The following is a 20,287-nucleotide window of genomic DNA, read 5'->3' as shown; positions in this document are numbered from 1 at the left end:
GCCTTGACCCGTAGAAACAGGGACAACATCCACCCAGTGTTGTGCTGGGCACATATCCGCTACTGAAAGCACAAGGAAAACAAAGCCCATGCACTTTGCTTTTTCTACACGCTGGCTATGTCTGAAAATGTTAGCTGTTAAACTTTAGAGGAGGAGGTCTGAGGTTGAAATGGAATTATCAAGGATGGAGGAAGCAAGGATTTGATGGCTAGTGATGTTTTCAGTCACAGCCCGTCTGCAAACTTGTCTCTCATCATGTGACCCTTTCACCTTGTAATTGGTTCTTAATACAGTGACACTTTGTCATCCACCCTGTCATCAAGTTCCCTTATTAACAATCAATACTGCCCTTTAACCTGCAGTACTCCTTCTATGATGTTAGTAATGATTTCTCTCCTCATTGAGAAACACTACAGACACTGTCTAGGGAGGAAGAAGGTGGCTGAAACCAGGACATGGACTGTGGGTCTTGAGGTGCGGAGGCAGGAATCTAATGAACTGTGCCATAATAGGCCGGGCCACATAAACCATGTTACATTAGAAACATGCTTCAACCTTACCTATTCTAACAGAGGAGAATATAGAAGGGGTCATTTCAAGTGCCCTATAGCATTCCACATATAGCATTATACAAGGCTTTACATTTCACCCTAGCTGTCTAGCATGCCTGGTTGATTGTCTGACTTTTACAGGGTTCGTAGACGGATTCCCTCCCAGGGTCTCTCCAGTTCAGTAAGCATGGGTCATTAGGTGACAGGAAGTACTGGGGGTAGGGAGGAGAGAGAGGCAGGGAGTATCCTTTTAATGCCTGGAAATAAAGCATGGCAGGGGTAGAGGAACAGGCTGCCTGTGTCTGTCTGCCCGCCGTCCTTCCGTCTGTCTGTCTGTCTGTCTGTCTGTCTGTCTGTCTATTCACTAAGCTGCCTTCACCTTTTTCCTCGGTTTTCCTTTGTCATATTAACACATACACAAGTTCAGCATAGTAGAAGGACAACAGAATACAAACAATTGGGATGAACAAGAATAGAGGCCTTTCTCTTTGTTCTGTATTTCTTTCATCCTGCTACCAATGAGGGAGAGCAGAAAAGACAGACGAAGATTAGACATCCTTCCTGAAACAGTTTTCCATGCTTTGGGATTTTTTTGTGTTGCTTGAAAACATGTTGCTGATGCTTAGTCAAAGGCTAAAGGTGTATCAACCCAGCCCTGACCCATCTAATCATTAGAGGACTCTGAACATAACCCATGAAAATGCAAACATGCAGACATGAACCCCGTTCCCCAGCGACATAAAGCAGAATCCCGTCAGTCAGAGTGACGAGAGAGAGTTGCATCATTCGAAGAATGTCCTGAACCTGATCCGCTAGGATTGGGACGCCTGGGGGAAAAACAGAATGCTTCTCTCTTCTACCTCCAACACAAAACAAGCGCACGCACACACACTGAAACATGAACACAAACCTTACAACATAGGACACTCAACATTGTTGAATGCTTTCATAAACAAAACAAATTGTGCATGGAGACGAGCCTTGTTTTGACGCAGTTTTACACACACGCTCGAGTCAGGCCAAAGTAAGAAAAACAGAAAGAGAATGATTCAGTGAGCTAGTGACAGGTCGGGCTCAAAGAAATAATGATTCACTCACACACATACACACACACACACTCCTCCCTCCAACATTATATGAACTCACACAGGGGTGTCAAACTCATTCCATGGAGGCCCTAGTGTCTGCAGGTTTTTTCTCTCCTTTCAATTAAGCCCTAGACAACCAGACCAGTGGGGAGGGAACTACCAGTGGGGAGTTCCTTACTAATTGGTGACCTTAATTCATCAATCAAGTACAAGGGAGGAGTGAAAACACACAGACACTCGGGCCTCCATGGAATGAGTTTGACTCCTGTGTACTAAGTACACACGACAAAGAGTCAGGCCAAAGTGAGAAAACGTAGAGAGTGCGGATGATTCAGTGAGACAGTGGAGAGTCGTGTTCAGAGTGAGAAGCAATTACTCCTGACCTCATGTATTTACAGCCATGACCTGAACTCTGACACCCTCACCTATTTATCTTAGCCCATCAGTCCATCGTCCTTTCGCACTCTCTCTGACTCACTCTCATCATCAATCATCTGCGGTGCCTTCAGAAAGTATTCCCACTCCTTGACTTTTCCCACATTTTGTTGTGTTACAGCCTGAATTTAAAATGGATTAAATTGAGATTTTGTCACGGGCATAAACACAGTACCCCATAATGTCAAAGTGGAATTAGGTTTTTTGTCATTTTTACACATTTAATTAAATTAAAAGCTGAAATGTCTTGAGCCAATAAGTATTCCTTTGTTAGGGTAAGCCTAAATAAGTTCAGGAGTAAAACTGTGACTTGTTTCAGGAATCTAGGCGTATGTAGTGGGTCACTACTTCACAGGAGCCATTTGAACATAAACTTTTTGGATTTATCAAAATGTGTTTTTTGGCAGAAATGCCTTCTGGAACATGTGAACTTTCATGTACTTTAATAACACACTTGTATGCCATGTGTAAATACGAACAAAATTGTTAAATTAGAGCCAAGTTGGTTAAGCCACAGACAAAGTCAGCAACCTTCCCACGAGCAATGATTGGCTGAGATAATGAGTGGGCTGGACATGCCGAGAGAAGAGTTCAGATTGTTCTGCCATATAGAGGACTTCTGCCTATTTGAACTGGTCAGTCTGTGTTGGTATTTTCTTTTTTTATTATCGTGTAGTGGAACTGCATAAGTGTTGATCTCCACTTTCTGGAGGATTGAGTTTTGAATTAGAGTATGATAACTAAAGAGATGGAGAAAACACCTGTCTCCGGATTTCATCTTCAAACTAAGGGCAACCATGGCATGGCATCCGTGATAGTCTAGCTAGCTACATTTTCAGATATTACATGTTTCTAATTTTGACAAAGTGGCTTAATTTCAAGCTAAAGTGTACTGTTAGCAAGCTAGCTTGCTGGCTCCCTAGCTAACGTTATGTGTATGATGTTATCAGATATTACATGTTTCTAATTTTGACAAAGTGGTTTAATTTCAAGCTAAAGTGTACTGTTAGCAAGCTAGCTTGCTGGCTCCCTAGCTAACGTTATGTGTATGATGTTATTATTCATATCCCAGAGCTGTTTGCTTAGCTAGTTAGAGCTTTATGTTAGCTAGCTGGCTGGCTCACTAGCTAACGTCACATGTATGATGTTATTATTCGTATCTCAGAGTCATTTTCTTTGAACCTGGTTGGTTAACTCCCAGCAGATTCATGCAGGGTAGTAACGACATGATTTGGTACTATGTTCATTGTTGTTTAACTAGCTAAAGTTAGCTGGCTGGCTCACTAGCTAACGTATGATCTTACACATTGTATGGTCTTACACACTTAGCTAGGTTCATTGTTTACCTAGCTAGCTACATGTCTTAACAAAAGACTCCACTATGCAAGAAACCATTTCGGGAGCGTTCGTAAATTCAGTCTGAGTATGCCAGAGTGCAGAATAACTGATGAATTTACAAACGCACAGCACCCGTGGAATATGGCCGGTGTCAGTAAACGTTGGCAAAAAAGTGAAATGAAATTGTTGCTGGTTAGGCTGTTTTCCTGTTATACAGAGGTAAACAAAACATCGGCCAGAGCATCAAGTGTGCGCTCTGAACGCTCCAAGAGCGAACGGAGATGGTGGGGCTAAAGCTTAAGAGGGTGTGAATGGTGCTAAATGGGTTTAGACAAAGAAGAGCTCTTCACCAGGTACCAAAACATTTAAAGGCCATTTTCTCAAAAGTGAGTTTTCAAGTTTATCAACTTTCAAAGCAGAATTACTTTCCCACGGTTCCTCAAAAATTCCCATTGTTCCTTTCCCATTGTTCCTCAGTGTATTAAATGCCATTTTGTCGCTCCGGGTCTCTACTTTTATCCAATGTAAAAACACAATTTCTAAATTTGCTACATAAGAATTGAGCCGATCGGTCACAAATGTGCTTAACAAGTCACATAATAACTTGCATGGACTCACTCTGTGTGCAATAATAGGTTCATGATTTTTTTCTGACTACCTCATCTCTGTATCCCACACATTTCTTTTAATTTTTTTAAATTTCACCTTTATTTAACCAGGTAGACTAGTTGAGAACAAGTTCTCATTTGCAACTGCGACCTGGCCAAGATAAAGCATAGCAGTGTAAACAGACAACACAGAGTTACACATGGAGTAAACAATTAACAAGTCAATAACACAGTAGGGAAAAAAAGGGAGTCTATATACATTGTGTGCAAAAGGCATGAGGAGGTAGGCGTATAATTACAATTTTGCAGATTAACACTGGAGTGATAAATGATCAGATGGTCATGTACAGGTAGAGATATTGGTGTGCAAAAGAGCAGAAAAGTAAATAAATAAAAACAGTATGTGTTATGTACTTGAGTGAAGACCCAAAAGCGGTTTTAACAGAAAACAGAGTTCTTTAATGAAAAACAGGAATGGCATAAATCCTCTTCCAACGTTGTCAATGGAACAAAAAGAACGTTAGTATAATGCAGGATGCACCTGCCAGGCAGACTCCGACAGGATAGGACAAGGTGGAAGCAAACGGGACGACAGCTTGCTTCTGGCATGAAAAACACAAACAAGAATCAGACACTGAAAGTAGCAGGAACAGAGAGAGAAATAGAGACCTAATCAGAGGGGGAAGAGAGAACAGGTGTGAAAGAGTGAATGAGCTAGTTAGGGGAGATGTAGAACAGCTGAAGAATGAGAGACAGAGAAGGTAACCTAAAAAGACCAGCAGAGAGAGACAGAGTGAAGAGAAAGGACAGGAACAGACATAACAAGACATGACAGTACCCCCCCCACTCACCGAGCGCCTCCTGGCGCACTCGAGGAGGAAACCTGGCGGCAACGGAGGAAATCATCGATCAGCGAACGGTCCAGCACGTCCCGAGAGGGAACCCAACTCCTCTCCTCAGGACCGTACCCCTCCCAATCCACTAGGTACTGATGACCACGGCCCCGAGGGCGCATGTCCAAAATCTTACGAACCCTGTAGATGGGTGCGCCCTCGACAAGGATGGGGGGGGAGGGACGGCGGGGCGCGAAGAACGGGCTTAACACAGGAGACATGGAAGACCGGGTGAACGCGACGAAGATAGCGCGGGAGAAGAAGTCGCACTGCGACAGGATTAATGACCTGGGAAATACGGAACGGACCAATGAACCGCGGGGCCAACTTGCGAGAAGCTGTCTTAAGGGGAAGGTTCTGAGTGGAGAGCCATACTCTCTGACCGCAACAATATCTAGGACTCTTGGTCCTACGCTTATTAGCGGCCCTCACAGTCTGCGCCCTATTACGGCAAAGTGCCGACCTGACCCCCTTCCAGGTGCGCTCGCAACGCTGGACAAAAGCCTGAGCGGAGGGGACGCAGGACTCGGCGAGCTGAGATGAGAACAGCGGAGGCTGGTACCCGAGGCTACTCTGAAAAGGAGATAGACCGGTAGCAGACGAGGAAGCGAGTTGTGGGCGTACTCTGCCCAGGGAGCTGTTCTGACCAAGACGCAGGGTTACGAAAAGAAAGACTGCGTAAATGCGACCAACAGTCTGATTGGCCCGTTCGGCTTGACCGTTAGACTGGGGATGAAAGCCGGACGAGAGACTGACGGAAGCCCCAATCAAACGGCAAAACTCCCTCCAAAATTGAGACGTGAACTGCGGGCCTCTGTCGGAAACGACGTCAGACGGAAGGCCATGAATTCGGAAAACATTCTCGATAATGATCTGAGCCGTCTCCTTAGCAGAAGGGAGCTTAGCGAGAGGAATGAAATGAGCCGCCTTAGAGAATCTATCGACAACCGTAAGAATAACTGTCTTCCCCGCTGATGAAGGCAGTCCGGTGATGAAATCTAAAGCGATGTGAGACCACGGTCGAGAGGGAATGGGAAGCGGTCTGAGACGGCCGGCAGGAGGAGAGTTCCCAGATTTAGTCTGCGCGCAGACCGAACAAGCGGCGACAAATCGACGCGCGTCACGTTCCCGAGTGGGCCACCAGAAACGCTGGCGAATGGAAGCGAGCGTACCCCGAACGCCGGGGTGGCCGGCTAACTTGGCAGAGTGGGCCCACTGAAGAACGGCCGGACGAGTAGGAACGGGAACGAACAGAAGGTTCCTAGGACAAGCTCGCGGCGACGGAGTGTGAGCGAGTGCTTGCTTTACCTGCCTCTCAATTCCCCAGACAGTCAACCCGACAACACGCCCTTCAGGGAGAATCCCCTCGGGGTCGGTGGAGACCTCAGAAGAACTGAAGAGACGAGATAAAGCATCAGGCTTGGTGTTTTTGAGCCCGGACGATAAGAAATAACAAACTCGAAACGAGCGAAAAACAGAGCCCAACGAGCCTGACGCGCATTAAGTCGTTTGGCTGAACGGATGTACTCAAGGTTCCTATGGTCAGTCCAAACGACAAAAGGAACGGTCGCCCCCTCCAACCACTGTCGCCATTCGCCTAGGGCTAAGCGGATGGCGAGCAGTTCGCGATTACCAACATCATAGTTACGTTCTGACGGCGATAAGCGATGAGAGAAAAACGCGCAAGGATGGACCTTGCCGTCAGAGAGAGCGCTGAGAAAGAATGGCTCCCACGCCCACCTCTGACGCGTCAACCTCCACAACAAACTGACTAGAGATGTCAGGTGTAACAAGAATAGGTGCGGATGTAAAACGATTCTTAAGAAGATCAAAAGCTCCCTGGGCGGAAACGGACCACTTAAAGCACGTCTTAACAGAAGTAAGGGCTGTGAGGGGAGCTGCCACCTGACCGAAATTACGGATGAAACGACGATAGAAATTAGCGAAGCCCAGAAAGCGCTGCAGCTCGACGCGTGACTTAGGAACGGGCCAATCAATGACAGCCTGGACCTTAGCGGGATCCATCTTAATGCCCTCAGCGGAAATAACGGAACCGAGAAAAGGGACAGAGGCGGCATGAAAAGTGCACTTCTCAGCCTTCACATAAAGACAGTTCTCCAAAAGGCGCTGGAGGACGCGTCGCACGTGCTGAACATGAATCGAGAGAGACGGTGAAAAAATCAGGATATCGTCCATGTAAACGAAAACAAAAATGTTCAGCATGTCTCTCAGGACGTCGTTAACTAGTGCCTGAAAGACAGCTGGAGCGTTAACGAGGCCGAAAGGAAGAACCCGGTATTCAAAGTGCCCTAACGGAGTGTTAAACGCCGTCTTCCACTCGTCCCCCTCCCTGATGCGCACGAGATGGTAGGCGTTACGAAGGTCCAATTTGGTGAAAAACCTGGCTCCCTGCAGGATCTCGAAGGCTGAAGACATAAGAGGAAGCGGATAACGATTCTTAACTGTTATGTCATTCAGCCCTCGATAATCACGCATGGGCGCAGGGACCCGTCCTTCTTCTGAACAAAAAAAAACCCCGCTCCGGCGGGAGAGGAGGAGGAGACTATGGTACCGGCGTCGAGCGAAACCGACAAATAATCCTCTCGAGAGCCTTACGTTCGGGAGCCGACAGAGAGTATAATCTACCCCGGGGGAGTAGTTCCCGGAAGGAGATCAATACTACAGTCATACGACCGGTGTGGAGGGAGAGAAGTGGCCTTGGAACGACTGAACACCGTGCGCAGATCGTGATACTCCTCCGGCACCCCTGTCAAATCGCCAGGCTCCTCCTGTGAAGAAGAGACAGAGGAAACAGGAGGGATAGCAGACATTAAACAGGTCACATGACAAGAAACATTCCAGGATAGGATAGTATTACTAGACCAATTAATAGAAGGGTTATGGCGCACTAGCCAGGGATGACCCAAAACAACAGGTGTAAAAGGTGAACGAAAAGAAATGGTTTCGCTATGATTACCAGAGACAGTGAGGGTTAAAGGCAGCGTCTCACGCTGAATCTTGGGGAGAGAACTACCATCTAAAGCGAACAAGGCCGTGGGCTCCCTAACTGTCTGAGAGGAATGTCATGTTCCCGAGCCCAGGTCTCGTCCATAAAACAGCCCTCCGTCCCAGAGTCTATCAAGGCACTGCAGGAAGCAGATGAACCGGGCCAGCGGAGATGGACCGGAAAGGTAGTGCGTGATCCAGAAGGAGAGGCCTGAGTAGTTGCGCTCACCAGTAGCCCTCCTCTTACTGATGAGCTCTGGCTTTTACTGGACATGAGGTGACAAAATGACCAGCGGAGCCGCAGTAGAGACAGAGGCGATTGGTGATTCTCCGTTCCTTCTCCTTGGCCGAGATGCGGATACCCCCAGCTGCATAGGCTCAGCATCCGAGCCGGCGGAGGAGGGTGGCAGTGATGCGGCAGGTGGCAGTGATGTGGAGAGGGGAGCAACGGAGAACGCGAACTCCTTTCCACGTGCTCGGCGACGAAGGTCAAACCGTCGCTCTATGCGAATAGCGAGAGCTATTAAGGAGTCCAGACTGGAAGGAACCTCCCGGGAGAGGATCTCATCCTTAACCTCGACGAGGAGACCCTCCAGAAAACGAGCGAGCAAAGCCGGCTCGTTCCAGTCACTAGAGGCAGCGAGAGTGCGAAACTCAATAGAATAATCCGTTATGGATCGATTCCCCTGACATAGGGAAGACAGGGCCCTGGAAGCCTCCTCCCCAAAAACAGAACGGTCAAAAACCCGTATCATCTCCTCCTTAAAGCCCTGAAACTGGTTAATACACTCAGCCCTCGCCTCCCAGATTGCCGTGCCCCACTCACGCGCCCGTCCGGTGAGGAGAGAAATGACGTAGGCGATGCGGGCTGCGCTCCTGGAGTAAGTGTTGGGCTGGAGAGAGAACACCACATCACACTGAGTGAGGAATGAGCGGCACTCAGTGGGCTCCCCTGAGTAACAGGGCGGGTTGTTGATCCTGGGCTCCGGAGACTCGGAAACCCTGGAAGTGGGCGGTGGATCGAGGTGGAGTTGGTGAACCTGGAGACTTGGACGGCCAGGGTCTCAACGGCATGTCGAGCAGCAGACAATTCCTCCTCGTGTCTGCCTAGCATCGCTCCCTGGATCTCGACGGCGGAGTGAAAAGGGTCCGGAGCCGCTGGGTCCATTCTTGGTCTGATTCTTCTGTTATGTACTTGAGTGAAGACCCAAAAGCGGTTTTAACAGAAAACAGAGTTCTTTAATGAAAAACAGGAATGGCATAAATCCTCTTCCAACGTTGTCAATGGAACAAAAAGAACGTTAGTATAATGCAGGATGCACCTGCCAGGCAGACTCCGACAGGATAGGACAAGGTGGAAGCAAACGGGACGACAGCTTGCTTCTGGCATGAAAAACACAAACAAGAATCAGACACTGAAAGTAGCAGGAACAGAGAGAGAAATAGAGACCTAATCAGAGGGGAAGAGAGAACAGGTGTGAAAGAGTGAATGAGCTAGTTAGGGGAGATGTAGAACAGCTGAAGAATGAGAGACAGAGAAGGTAACCTAAAAAGACCAGCAGAGAGAGACAGAGTGAAGAGAAAGGACAGGAACAGACATAACAAGACATGACAGTATGGGGATGAGTTAGGTAAAATTGGGTGGGCTATTTACCGATAGGCTATGTACAGCTGCAGCGATCGGTTAGCTGCTCAGATAGCAGATGTTTGAAGTTGGTGAGGGAGATAAAAGTCTCCAACTTAAGCAATTTTTGCAATTCATTCCTGTCACAGGCAGCAGAGAACTGGAACAAAAGGCGGCCAAATGAGGTGTTGGCTTTAGGGATGATCAGTGAGATACACCTGCTGGAGCCCGTGCTACGGGTGGGTGTTGCCATCGTGACCAATGAACTGAGATAAGGCGGAGCTTTACCTAGCATGGACTTGTAGATGACCTGGAGCCAGTGGGTCTGGCGACGAATATGTAGCGAGGGCCAGCCGACTAGGGCATACAGGTCGCAGTGGTGGGTGGTATAAGGTGCTTTAGTGACAAAACGGATGGCACTGTGATAAACTGCATCCAGTTTGCTGAGTAGAGTGTTGGAAGTAATTTTGTAGATGACATCGCCGAAGTCGAGGATCGGTAGGATAGTCAGTTTTACTAGGGTAAGTTTGGCGGCGTAAGTGAAGGAGGCTTTGTTGCGGAATAGAAAGCCAACTCTTGATTTGATTTTTGATTGGAGATGTTTGATATGAGTCTGGAAGGAGAGTTTACAGTCCAGCCAGACACCTAGGTACTTATAGATGTCCACATATTCAAGGTCGGAACCATCCAGGGTGGTGATGCTAGTCAGGCGTGCGGGTGCAGGCAGCGAACGGTTGAAAAGCATGCATTTGGTTTTACTAGCGTTGGAGGCCACGGAAGGAGTGTTGTATGGCATTGAAGCTTGTTTGGAGGTTAGATAGCACAGTGTCCAAGGACGGGCCGGAAGTATATAGAATGGTGTCGTCTGCATAGAGGTGGATCAGGGAATCACCCGCAGCAAGAGCAACATCATTGATATATACAGAGAAAAGAGTCGGCCCGAGAATTGAACCCTGTGGCACCCCCATAGAGACTGCCAGAGGACCGGACAGCATGCCCTCCGATTTGACACACTGAACTCTGTCTGCAAAGTAATTGGTGAACCAGGCAAGGCAGTCATCAGAAAAACTGAGGCTACTGAGTCTGCCGATAAGAATATGGTGATTGACAGAGTCGAAAGCCTTGGCAAGGTCGATGAAGACGGCTGCACAGTACTGTCTTTTATCGATGGCGGTTATGATATCGTTTAGTACCTTGAGCGTGGCTGAGGTGCACCCGTGACCGGCTCGGAAACCAGATTGCACAGCGGAGAAGGTACGGTGGGATTGGAGATGGTCAGTGACCTGTTTGTTGACTTGGCTTTCAAAGACCTTAGATAGGCAGGGCAGGATGGATATTGGTCTGTAGCAGTTTGGGTCCAGGGTGTCTCCCCCTTTGAAGAGGGGGATGACTGCGGCAGCTTTCCAATCCTTGGGGATCTCAGACGATATGAAAGAGAGGTTGAACAGGCTGGTAATAGGGGTTGCGACAATGGCGGCGGATAGTTTCAGAAATAGAGGGTCCAGATTGTCAAGCCCAGCTGATTTGTACAGGTCCAGGTTTTGCAGCTCTTTCAGAACATCTGCTATCTGGATTTGGGTAAAGGAGAACCTGGAGAGGCTTGGGCGAGTAGCTGCGGGGGGGGGGGGGGGGGTCGGAGCTGTTGGCCGAGGTTGGAATAGCCAGGCGGAAGGCATGGCTAGCCGTTGAGAAATGCTTGTTGAAGTTTTCGATAATCATGGATTTATCGGTGGTGACCGTGTTACCTAGCCTCAGTGCAGTGGGCAGCTGGGAGGAGGTGCTTTTGTTCTCAATGGACTTCACAGTGTCCCAGAACTTTTTGGAGTTGGAGCTACAGGATGCAAATGTCTGCCTGAAGAAGCTGGCCTTAGCTTTCCTGACTGACTGCGTGTATTGGTTCCTGACTTCCCTGAACAGTTGCATATCGCGGGAACTATTCGATGCTATTGCAGTCCGCCACAGGATGTTTTTCTGCTGGTCGAGGGCAGTCAGGTCTGAAGGGCTATATCTGTTCTTAGTTCTGTATTTTTTTAACTGAGCATGCTTACCTAAAATGGTGAGGAAGTTACTTTTAAAGAATGACCAGGCATCCTCAACTGACGGGATGAGGTCAATGTCCTTCCAGAATACCCGGCCCAGGTTGATTAGAAAGGCCTGCTCAGAGAAGTGTTTTAGGGAGCGTTTGACAGTGATGAGGGGTGGTCGTTTGACTGCGGCTCCGTAGTGGATACAGGCAATGAGGCAGTGATCGCTGAGATCCTGGTTGAAGACAGCGGAGGTGTATTTGGAGGGCCAGTTGGTCAGGATGACGTCTATGAGGGTGCCCTTGTTTACAGATTAAGGGTTGTATCCGGTGGGTTCCTTGATGATTTGTGTGAGATTGAGGGCATCTAGCTTAGATTGTAGGACTGCCGGGGTGTTAAGCATATCCCAGTTTAGGTCACCTAACAGAACAAACTCTGAAGCTAGATGGGGGGCAATCAATTCACAAATGGTGTCCAGGGTACAGCTGGGAGCTGAGGGGGGTCGGTAGCAGGCGGCAACAGTGAGAGACTTATTTCTGGAGAGAGTCATTTTCAAAATTAGTAGTTCGAACTGTTTGGGTATGGACCTGGAAAGTATGACATTACTTTGCAGGCTTTCTCTGCAGTAGACTGCAACTCCTCCCCCTTTGGCAGTTCTATCTTGACGGAAAATGTTATAGTTGGGTATGGAGATCTCCGAATTTTTGGTGGCCTTCCTGAGCCAGGATTCAGACACGGCAAGGACATCAGGGTTAGCAGAGTGTGCTAAAGCAGTGAGTAAAACAAACTTGGGGAGGAGGCTTCTGATGTTGACATGCATGAAACCAAGGCTTTTTCGATCACAGAAGTCAACAAATGAGGGTGCCTGGGGACATGCAGGGCCTGGGTTTACCTCCACATCACCCGCGGAACAGAGGAGTAGTAGTATGAGGTTGTGGCTAAAGGCTATCAAAACTGGTCGCCTAGAGCGTTGGGGACAGAGAATAAAAGGAGCAGATTTCTGGGCATGGGCAATTATCTGTAAGGTACCTCAGTCGAGCAGTGAATTTCAAACACAGATTCAACCACAAAGATCAGGGAGGTTTTCCAAACTGCTCAGGGATGTCACAATGAAGCCAATGGTGACTTTAAAACAGTTACCAAGTTTAATGGCTGTAATAGGAGAAGTGAGGATTGGCCACCAACATTGTAGTTACTCCACAATGCTCACCTAAATGACAGAGTGGCAAAGAAATTAACTTTCTGTCCTGAATAGAAAGCGTTATGTTTGTGGCAAATTCAACACAACACATCACTGAGTACCACTCTTCATCATGTTATCATGATGCATCATGTTATGGCTATGCTTGTCATCGGCAAGGAGGGAGTTTTTTGGGGATAAAAACAAACAGAATAAAGCTAAGCCCAGGAAAAACCCTAGAGACAAACCTGGTTCAGTCTGTTGCTTACCAAGATGGCATTGAATGTTTCTGAGTGGCCTAGTTACAGTTTTGACTTAAATCAGCTTGAAAATCTATGGCAAGACTTGAAATTGGTATAGATGTCTAGAAATGTATAAAACATTATCAACAATCAACTTAACAGAGCTTGAAGAATTTAAAAAATAATCAAGTGAAGATATTGTACAATCCAGGTGTGCAAAGCTCTTAGAGACTTACCCAGAAAGACTCAGAGCTGTAATCGCTGCCAAAGGTGATTCTAACATGTATTGACTCAGGGGCGGTGAATACGTATGTAAATGTGATATTTTATTTTCAAAGAAATCAAAAAACATATTTTCACGTTGTCATTTTTGGGTATTGTGTGTAAATGAGTGAGAAAAACATACTTAATCCATTTTGAATTCAGGCTGTAACACAACAAAATGTGGAATAAGTCAATGGGTACGAATATTTTCTGAAGGCACTGTTGTGATATATCAAAGTACTAACCTATTCATGACAATGCAGTTGAACTTAAGCAAACACGCCTGCACACATCCAAACACGCACATACAGTGTATCACCTCTTGTTGAAAGCTCTCTTTTTCTCTCTTTCTTCCCCCTTTACTCTGCTGATATTATCATGACTTAGACAACTGGCTCACAAATGGCTGATTATTGTGGTCAAGGGTCAGATAACCCCAGGTCCAGGGTAGTCTGGCTGACAATTGTCAGGTGATGTTTATGTGTCTCAGTGTGTGTGTGTGTGTGTGTGTGTGTGTGTGTGTGTGTGTGTGTGTGTGTGTATACTGAAAAAATATATAAATGCAACATGCAACAATTTCTAAGATTTTACTGAGTTACAGTTCATGACTGGGAATATAGATATGCATCTGTTGGTAACAGATACCTTAAAAAAGGTAGGGGCATAGATTAGAAAACCAGTGTGACCACCATTTGCCTCATGCAGCGCTACACATATCCTTTGCATAGTTAATCAGGCTGTTGATTGTGGCCTGTGCAATGTTGTCCCACTACTCTTCAATGGCTGTGCAAAGTTGCTGGATATTGGCGGAAACTGGAACACGCTGTCGTACAGGTCGAACCAGATCATCCCAAACATGCTCAATGGGTGACATGGTCTGGTGAGGCCATGGAAGAACTGGGACATTTTCAGCTTGCAGAAATTGTGTACAGATCCTTGGGACATGGAGCTGTGCATTATCATGCTGAAACATGAGGTGATTGTGGCAGATGAATGGCACAACAAATTCTCTGAAACAGCGTTGTAGGCAGATTATGGAAGAGAAATGAACGTTCAATTCACTGGCAACAGGTGGACATTCCTGTAGTCAGCATGCCAATTGCACGCTCCCTCAACTTGAAACATCTGTGACACTGTGTTGTGTGACAAAACTGCACATTTTAGAGGGGCCTTTTATTGTCTCCAGCACAGGGTGCACCTATGTAATGGTCATGCTGTTTAATCAACTTCTTGATATGCCACATCTGTCAGGTGGATGGATCATCTTGGCAAAGGAGAAATGATCAATAACAGGGATGTAAACAAAGTTGTGCACAAAACTTTAGATAAATAAGCTTATTTGTGCATATGGAACATTTCTCAGAACTTTTTTTCAGCTCATGAAACATGGGCCCAACAATTAACATATTGCGTTCATATTTTTGTTCAGTGTAGGTGTGATTTCTAAATAAGTGACAGTTGGTAATAAGCAGTGGTATGCAGCAAGAATGCACCAGAATGACACACTGGCCTTCAAACAAAAGTCCAGCTGACTTGACTTACTGGGTGGATGGTTTACGGAGGTTAGCATACAGAAAACGTGTATTTTTTTTATTTTCCTTGTAAGAATATATCAAAGACTTGTAGGAGTATTTTATCAAGGGAAATAAGTATTGTATTGTCATACACTTATTAATATACACATTTAATAAAACAAACATCTTATCAATAATTTATTACTTTAATTTCAGAATTTTCAGAATGAGATAATATTCTGCTCTAATTTCTACTTCTGATACAATCTACTCAGTCATGTGTAGAGTGTTGGGAATGACCAAGATACATTCTCAGTCCCAAATGGCACCCTATTCCCTTCAATGCACTACTTTCGACCAGAGCCCTACGAACCCTGGTCAAAAGTAGTGCACCAGAGAATAGGGTGCCATTTGAGATTTGTATTATATTAATAAAAGGGCTGAGGGAGGATATACGGTCTTATTGTCCCATAAAAAAACTTGGGACTTCTTTCAAACAGTGAAAATGGATTGAAGGACTCGGGAATGGTAAACATTTTCAAATCATCTTATTTGGACACTAATTGCCCTTCGATATTTGCGCATACATACAGCCTACATTTTATGCAACGATATTGGATAGGTAGCACATACCATTTGATATAGATCGATAGTGAATGTTATATTCTTCTAGAATTATGCTTAGGGTTGTACATATTGAAAGAGAAATGTCATTTGGCTACAGTCAATCGTCTGAGAACGTGACTTCACTTCACTATAAAAACAGAACTACATCGCTTTTCTCTCACCGTTCAAACAAGAAGCAGATAGGCTACCTGGCAGGCAGACTGGCTAGCTCACTGTTTTCTAGGACTGTCATCAAGGATGCTCAAGATGAGACAGTGGACTTTACCTCTTTCTGCGTTCCCTCTTTTGGCTGGTAAGTAAAAACGCTATAAAGTATCTGTCCCTCCCTCATCATTCCGGTTGGATTCAGACTGTGCTTGCAAACTTCAGCGTGTCTATAATATAATGAAAGCATTGAGGATTGTAGTGATTGATTTTGTTGCTTTGAAATGTTTGTTGGCTGTCTAATGCATTCTATCTAGAAAAGTCTTTAATGACTGTCCTGCTGATTTATATTTAAAAAATATATATAAAATATGCATTTTAGTTGGTGAATGTGGATTTTATGTTTAATGCCAATACATTCTAAACCGATAGTTCTATTTCTGTCAATTAACCCCCCCCCCCTCCCCATTCAATTCAATTCAAAGGGCTTTATTGGCATGGAAACATATGTTTACATTGCCAAAGCAAGTGAAACAGATCCTTAAAAAACGAACATAGTCTCTCTCTCTCTCCAGCTCTTTCTAGAAGTGGAGAGCCAGCATTGGAGAGCCAGCATTGGAGAGCCAGCCAGCAGTGGAGAGCCAGCAGTGGAGAGCCAGCCAGCAGTGGAGAGCCAGTAGTGGAGAGCCAGCAGTGGAGAGCCAGCAGTGGAGAGCCAGCCAGCAGTGGAGAGCCAGCCAGCAGTGGAGAGCCAGCAGTGGAAAACCAGTAGTGGAGAGCCAGCAGTGGAGAGCCAGCAGTGGAGAGCCAGAGGCGCTGTGCTGGCAGGGCCTGTAACCTTTGCATGGGGAACCTAGCCTTGGGTTCGAGGACTACTCACCCAGTCTGTGTGTGAATCCAACTCCACAGAGTCCTACTGCTCCTACCAACAGACTTCTAGTTCTCCCCACAAGGAGTCTTCCTGCCCAGCAGTACCCAAATGCAGCAAGTGCAACGCAGCCCTCCCCCACAAGGCCCAACTAGCCACTGCCATGACCGACTCGTCCTTTGAATACCCAGATACATGGTGGCAGTCTGCAGAGAGGGTGGAGACCGAGACCCTCCAACTAGACCTGGAGACAGAGTTCTACTTCACCCACCTGATCCTGGTGTTCCGTTCCCCCACCTCTCTGCCATGCTGCTGGAACGTTCCCAGGGCCACGGACAGACCTGGAAGACCCTCAGGCACATCGAGGACCACTTTGGAAATAAGTGTTTTAATTCATACTTTGATGAGTTATGCTCTGGGATCAAAATACACCTATTTTCTTTTAACCCAGGTACTTTGCCAGGGACCGTGAGGGCACCTTCGGCCTGGCCGAGGATGGGGGAGAGTGTGGCAGCCTGTACCTCCAAGTACTCAGGAGCGATCCCCTGTGAACACTGTTTTCTGTCTCCCTCTTTTACTCCTGTGGCAGATCCACAGGGGGTGTGCGTGTAGCTGTGTGTATCTGTCTGTAACAGTAATCCAGTAATACATATGTAATACACTGCTCCCTCCCTCCCTTGTGGCAGGTCCACGGGAGGTGTGTGTGCAGACACAAAACAGCCGGCGACCACTGTGAGCGCTGTGCTCCCCTCTACAACGAACAGCCTTGGCAAGCTGCCAACGGTATCATAGGAGCACCGCATGAATGCAAGAGTGAGTCTTACAGGGTCAGGAAGGTTAACAGGCAAAACCACATACATTATACAATATACACAGCCACAGCCAGACATCTTCACTAGTAAATGTATGATTCAATAGGTACAGTACATTTTATTTTTGTTAGTCAGGATGCCATTGATTTATCGATGCAAATATTAGTGAAACCTATTATCTGTACCTTTGAGAAAACAGATTGAACCGAATCACACTGGATTAGAACGCTGTCAAACATCTTGTTATTTTTCCTGTGCGGATCAACATATTTTCACGTCGATCATTGTCGCAGTGTCAATAAGGTCTATAGGAAAACAGAAATGTTTTACTTTCTTTTTAGAGTGTAAGTGTGCAGACATGCAGACAGCTGTCACTTTGACCAGGGTGTGTGGCTGGCATCGGGATGGCGTAGTGGGTGTATGTGTGACTCCTGCCGCCACAATACAGAGGGCAGGCAGTGCCAGATCTGTAAGAGAGGGTTCTACAGACACACCAACAGACCCAGCTCTGCCCCCGACCGCTGCACATGCAAGAGAACATACTGTGCATTTGGAAGGTATTCAGACCCCTTGACTTTTTCCGCATTTTGTTACGTTACAGCCTTATTCTGAAATTGATTAAATTGTTTTCCCCCCTCATCAATCTACACACAGTACCCGATAATGTGGTTACTGTGTGTAGATAGATTTTTTTTATTGCAAATGTATTAAAAATTAAACACTGAAATATCACAGTTACATAAGTATTCAGACCCTTTACCCAGTACTTTGTTGAAGCATCTTTGGCAGCGATTATAGTCTCAAGTTGTTTTGGGTATGACACTAGTTTGGCACACCTTTATTTGGGGAGTTTCTACCATTCTTCTCAGCATATCCTCTCAACCTCTGTCAGGTTGGATGGGTAGTGTCGCTGCACAAGGAAAATTATTTACTGAATACTTATGTAAATAAGGTATTTCTGTTTTTAATTTTTAATAAATGTGCAAACATTTCTAAAAGCCTGTTTTTGCCTTGTCATTATGGGGTATTGTGTGTAGATTGAGGAAAAACATTTATTTAATCTATTTTTGAATAAGGCTGTAACGTAACAAAATGTGGAAAAAAGGGAAGGGGTCTGAATACTTCCCGAAAGCACTGTACTTCTACCTGCATCTCTCTGTCCCTGTTATATCTGCTTTGTTACTATGTTGTAACCCAGCTCTGTCCATGTAAGAGTACACACTTATCCCTCTCTGTCCCTGTTATTATTTGTTACTTGTTTTTTTAACCCTAACCCTAACCCTCAGCCTCTGACTCTTGCACAAGTAAGAGAGAAAGGGAATTATTTGTTTTATTTGTTATTACTTTGGCCTGACATGGGCAACTATCTCCAAGGTGATGACAATGGTGTCCATTGTGGTGGTATCCACGTCTCCCTCCCTCTTATGTCTGACTTGTTACTATGTTGTTACTATTGCCTGGTATGGGTTGCCATGGTCAACATAACAGCAGTGATTGTCAATCGTGGTCTTGAGTAGGTTTTATTTGTGTGAACGTTTTTTTCTCATGGGTCATTACACACACGCACACACACACACACACACACACACACACACACACACACACACACACACACACACACACACACACACACACACACACACACACACACACACACACACACACACACACACACACACACACACACACACACACACACACACACACACAAGCAAGCAGACACACATACACACACAGACATGAACATATTCTCTCTTTCTTCCCAGAAAAATGTGAGTGTAAGGAGATGACTATTGGCAAACCCAAACTCTTCTGTGCCAAGGAGTATGACTATGGTAGGTGGGATTAAGAAAGATGCGCGTGGGAAAAGTGGGAAGAGTTCCTGGGAAAAGCCTTCACAACTACATCATCTTAGCATTAGCCATGAATGATGTCATACATTGTCTCCTGTGACTCCACCTGGCATTGTACTCCTCTTTCTCTGAGAATTTACTGTAAAAAGAGATTAAAATAATCTCAGACAATGCATATGTAAAGATAACACTGTAGATTAAAATTGAAATCTAATACATTGCATGTTTGAGGTTAGCCAACTACTATTTTATGGTTGGTGGTATGCATAACAACAACCCTAGGAGTTAGTTATAGAGTACAAACAGATCTGGTACCAGTCTGTAGTGAATGATGCCAACAGAATTGAAAAGGAAATGCTAGTACACTGCATGTTTGAGGCAGTAGTAGATGTTGCCAGCAGAATTTAAAAGGGATTGATACCAACAGTATTGAACAGAGATCGATTAATCTCTTCTCCATAGTGCTGATGGTGAGGATTGTGGCGGCCCATGATCAGGGCTCCCATGCTGAGGTGGAGGTCAAGGTAAAGAAGGTCCTATACTACAGCAGCCAGGCGAGGATCCAGAGAGGTCACATCACCCTTTTCCCAGATTCCTGGACCAACCATGGGTGCATCTGCCCCCTCAACCCAGGTGAGCGCTTGCATTTTGCACAGGTAGTTGAAGAGATAATCCGTTCATCTACGCTGCGTCTCACAAAGACACAGTGGTTGGAACCAAAAATCTCATTAGACCAAAGGACATATTTCCACCGGTCTAATGTCCATTGCTAGTGTTTCTTGGCCCAAGCAAGTCTCTTCTTCTTATGTCTATCCTTTAGTAGTGGTTTCTTTGCAGCAATTCGACACTGAAGGCCTGATTCACGCAGTCTCCTCCACCAAACTTTACAGTTGGCACCATGCATTCAAGCAGGTAGTGTTCTCCTGGCATCCGCCAAACCCAGATTCGTCTGTTGGACTGCCAGACGGGGAAGCGTGATTCATCACTCCAGAGAATGTGTCTCCATTGCTCCAGAGTAAAATGACGTGATTTTACACCACTCCAACCGGCGCTTGGCATTGAACATGATGATCTTAGGATTGTGTGCGGGTGCTTGGTCATGGAAACCCATTTCATGAAGCTCCCGACAAACAGTTATTGTGCTGACGTTGCTTCCAGAGGCAGTTTGAAACTGTCTCTGTGTATATGTATGTATTGTATATGTATGTACTGTATA

The 20,287-nt window shown here is 45.9% G+C and overlaps 1 pseudogene; it reads left to right on the top strand.

Moving 5' to 3' along the window:
* Positions 1-11,260: 11,260 nt before the first annotated feature.
* LOC135524962 (netrin-4-like) lies at positions 11,261-20,090 on the top strand (annotated as a pseudogene).
* The last annotated feature ends 197 nt before the right edge of the window (positions 20,091-20,287 follow it).

The sequence above is a fragment of the Oncorhynchus masou genome, chromosome 31 (genome assembly GCF_036934945.1).
Source record: "Oncorhynchus masou masou isolate Uvic2021 chromosome 31, UVic_Omas_1.1, whole genome shotgun sequence".
Classification (NCBI taxonomy): domain Eukaryota; kingdom Metazoa; phylum Chordata; class Actinopteri; order Salmoniformes; family Salmonidae; genus Oncorhynchus; species Oncorhynchus masou.
This window is presented reverse-complemented; position numbering and strand designations above follow the sequence as displayed.